Source organism: Neopelma chrysocephalum, unplaced genomic scaffold (genome assembly GCF_003984885.1).
Source record: "Neopelma chrysocephalum unplaced genomic scaffold, ASM398488v2 Primary Assembly neopelma1_133, whole genome shotgun sequence".
Taxonomy (NCBI): Eukaryota; Metazoa; Chordata; class Aves; order Passeriformes; family Pipridae; genus Neopelma; species Neopelma chrysocephalum.
Window position 1 is genome coordinate 790,143 of NW_020897795.1, and position 4,148 is coordinate 794,290.

Below are 4,148 nucleotides of genomic sequence, written 5' to 3' on the forward strand. Positions count from 1 at the left end.
AAACAGCTACAAGTGCAATTTAAGCGTTTGCAATTATGGGCAGAACAAGAGAAAAAGGTACTTTGTACTCCATCTGGAATTCTACTCACTCTGTACACAGTGTTAATAAAATACAGATGCAACTTGGGCCAGCGTTAATCAAAAGCCATTAGCATCAGAAGCTGTTCAGTGGCCTGTATGAATTCTATTTTATTGGTCTTAGCCCAGTGCCCATTAGACAGACACCTATATTACACCCAGAGCCATTGTGACATTGGCAAGATCTGAGGGCTTGTGACACATTTTCTCACTGAAGTCCCCTTTTGGAAGTAGAGCTAATCCCTTTTGGACACTGTGGGGTCCCTCCTCCCCAGAACCACTCGTGCTCGTAACCTCTGTGGTCTCTGAGGGCAGAACATCCACCTGCAGGGCTTTTAGGTAGGTAATAAAGTGCAAATTACACATGGGCCAACTGAGAAAGCTGTGACTGATGTAAGAGCAGCAAGAAAAACCCATCAGACTGTTGGTCTTATGTGGAGAGAGGTGATACTTCTTCACATCCTGAACATCCAGAACCAGTTCCACATGTGACTCCGGTCGATGGCATTGCTGCAGACAAGAGACAAAATGTGCCTGGAAATCAGCTCTCTGGGTGTATGACATCCAGCAGAGCCAGCCAGGGCTTTCCTATCAAATAGAACTGTAATCAATTAGAAGAAAAAATTTGTTCTCTGCCCTGCAACTTTTCCCTAACTTACCTGTGGTTTTGCTCCGTGGGAGATTGCCAAATCCAGAACTCAATCCTGAGGCAGCACCTCTCATATCACTCTTTCTGGTTTGTCCTGCCCTCTATAAATGAGCCTTTACTCTCATTTGGCATGAGGGAGACATCATTTTTCATCCGTATTTTGCAGGATCATGCTTTTTTTTCTGAGACACACAGCGACTCGCTGCCAGCAGAGTGTGCGGAGCCCTCCCCTCAGCCCAGCTTTCAAGCCTCGTTGGATCCATACGCTTCGAGTGATCAGGGTGATTTTTCTCCTGGTTTCTGCACAGGTCTAACTTGTAGCTGTCTTGTCCACGCAATGATGGCCATATGCTCTTGGGTGCCAGCAGCAGAAAGAGGGAAAAGACTTATGCTCTTCAGAGAACTGTGTCCGTCGTTAGCGCAGCTGCCACCGTAACAGTACAGGGCTGGTGAGCTCCCAATTTTCCTGCTAAGACTCTCTACTCGTTTTTGACATGATATTTTGCACTCAGATTTGTCATGCACCTCCCAGCTTGGAAATCATATTTCAAGCCATTAAATCTCCCACTCCTATCTCCAATAATACGCTTCGTAGAAAAATGTCTGGAAGGCCTTTTTTTTTCTGTGAAAATACAATAATAAATTTGGGGATTAAGGCTGTAAAGGTTTGGAAATATGTATTCATTCATTGAGGTGCTTTAAAAGGAGTACAAGGCTTAGCAAGTGAAAATAAAATAGGTCTGATTTATACAGTAATACAGTAAAAAGACCGCACAGGAAAAAGCAAACAAACATTTTATGTATGTTTATGCACATTAACTCTCTAAGTGATTATACAGTCTCTAAGATCTAGATTTTCATGGGGTTTTGTAATGCTTCAAAGGAATAGAGCTGCAAATAGACAAGTATAAGTTTCATTTCTTTCATTTCAGTAACTGCAAATGCATATTTTTGCTTTCAGATGCTGCCTCTTCTGTCAGTTGTACTTACATTTTTGTGTGCTTTTCTGCTGATAAAATTCCACTGACGTCACCCATAGCAAACCTTCATGCTTGATAAATGCTTGAACAAGAAGGGGATAAGGCTCACACTAAACAAACAAGTGCCAATCATAAAGGAATAAGTGGGGTTTTCAGCCTGCTCAGAGAAAACATAAGTGGAAGGAGTGCTCAAAGGTAATGTGCAGATGGTGTTATTTAAATAAAAGCTTATTTTTTGCCTTCTTTTTTCCTTGCATGCTCTCAGAGGAAATGGTATTGAAAAGGCTAAAGCCAGTGACATTTTGGTGTTGTGAAAGAGTGAGAATGTAAGCTAGAGATTACTGGAAGTATACAGCCCATTAAGTTGTTTTGCAATGCTGAGAAATGAAGCATAGAGTATTTTGTTAAAGTCAATATCCCGTGGGGATTAAAGCAAGATTAGCATCTTTCAGTGCAACAGCCCTGCCAGAAAGCATGTAGGTATAAATCCAAAATACCTCTGGTTTACTCAAGGGAACTGCCCTGACCTCTCACCAGTGCAGCTGAGGATGATCCAGGGCCTCTAAACCTGGTTTGGATGTCTCAGGGTTGGTGTGCCCAATGCTCTGCACCTGCCAGTGGCAGCTCACTGGCCTGTGTGCAGAGAACTTCAGCCAAAGGCAGGAGCAGTGTAGGACATCATGGACTCCTCTGTCTACTCCCAAGTGAGGGAGGGATATCTCCTTCAGAGCCAGGATTTACTGTAGTTTTCTTTTGGGCTTTTTTTTTATTCTGTTTGTTTTGCTTTATTTTTACCCTTTCAACAATACCCAGTGGAGATATCCAGTATCTCAGTGGAGAAAAGAGTTGCATTATTATTCTGTTAAGAGCGTTTATAAAATTCAGCCATTAACACTTCGTCCACAGCTCCAGCACCAAAAGATAGTGTTTCACCCCATCCTGGCAGAAGAGATCGATTACCAGTGTTCACTGGAACATATTCTGATGTGCCACTGACTTTTTCTGACAGCTACTGACAACCTTGATGCTGTCATTGCATTCCTCAGCAGTTTCTGCTCTCTCTTCCAGGGATTTAACTATTCCGTGAGTGTTTTCACATATTTTGTTTTGCTTTGCCTACAGACCTGAAGGACAGGAGTAGGACCTCCCAGGCTTGGCCTGAGATGGATCTGAACTGATGTTTTCAGGAGTGCTCAGCTGCAACAGGTTTTCCTTTCAACAGGATGAAATAAAGAATAAAATAACTCTCTGGGGGTTTTCTTTACATTGCATACCTGAAACCTGAATAAAAAGCTAGACGTTAAAAGAGTGACAGCTTCAAAAAGTTGTTGGCACTGACAGACATGGGTGATCAATGGTGTTTTGTAGCTACAAGGGGAGCTTTAACTGAAGCAGTTTCCCCTTGGTCTGCTGCCAGGGACAGCAGCAGAGGTCTCTGAGGAGCTCAAGGAGGAAGGCAAGGGAGCCTGGAGGAACTCCTTTGTGGCAGTGAATACAGACCAAGAGAAACCTCCCAGCCATGTACATTTTTACAGCCAGAAGCTTTGTAAACATTAAAAGCAGGCAGTACGCTGCTGTAAACAAAGGCAACTCAGTCCTCAAATACCCTTTTCACAGTATTCTGTCTTCTGGTTCTGTGAATGGCGGGGGAGATGAAACACATCTGAAGACAGTTAGGTGCTTCTTCATCCTCCCCTCTGCCTTTGCCATACTGGGATCTAAAAAGCAGCAGAATTATGAAGCCGCTGTTGCCCAGAGTAAGGGCTCTGTCCCCACTGTCAGTTCAAGCAAAGACGGAATCACAGGATCACAGAATGGGTCAGATTGGAAGAGACCACAGAGGGTCATCCTGTCCAACCTCCCCGCTCAAGCAGGGTCATCCTAGAGCACATTGCACAGGATTGTGTCCAGATGGTTCTTGAATATCTCCAGTGAGGGAGACTCCACAGCCCCTCTGGGCAGCCTGTTCCAGTGCACAGTCACTCGCACAGTAAAGTTCTTCCTCATGCAGAAACTTCCTGTGCATCAGTTTCTGCCCATTGCCTCTTATCACTTGGGACCACCAAGATAAGACTGCAGTGGGAGTTTTGCCTTGGTGAGGAGCCTTACCCAAGCCCAATAAATGCACCCAATGCAGGTTAGTGTGCCTTGACCTGGGTTTTTCTGGGTTTTCCCATGCTAGAGCTGCAGCAGCTCTGATGCTTCCAATCCCTGGCATGTGCAATGCCCTCCTGGAGCGCATACACACGGGTCCTGCACAGAGTAACTGGTGTAACCAGGGTGCAGCAAACTTGCTCTCCTAAGCAGGTGTGCACAGTGAGTGCCACCTCTGCTGTAAATTGGTCAGAAAGCCACTTGCAACATCAGGCCAGATGTTGAGAGATGATGTTGGCCCCACTGCAGACAATCCTGCTTTGGGGCACCCTGGGCCCATTTCAGAC

The 4,148-nt window shown here is 44.8% G+C and overlaps 1 long non-coding RNA gene across 2 annotated transcripts; it reads left to right on the forward strand.

Annotated features, from left to right (window-relative positions):
• The first annotated feature begins 350 nt into the window (after positions 1 to 350).
• On the forward strand, positions 351 to 1,872 carry LOC113975150. 2 transcript variants are annotated; one of them, XR_003536765.1, is made up of 3 exons: positions 351 to 417; positions 894 to 1,176; positions 1,689 to 1,872. It is a non-coding gene; the product is annotated as an uncharacterized LOC113975150 (long non-coding RNA). The 2 variants fall into 2 exon arrangements; XR_003536766.1 differs by having other exon boundaries at positions 894 to 1,035.
• The last annotated feature ends 2,276 nt before the right edge of the window (positions 1,873 to 4,148 follow it).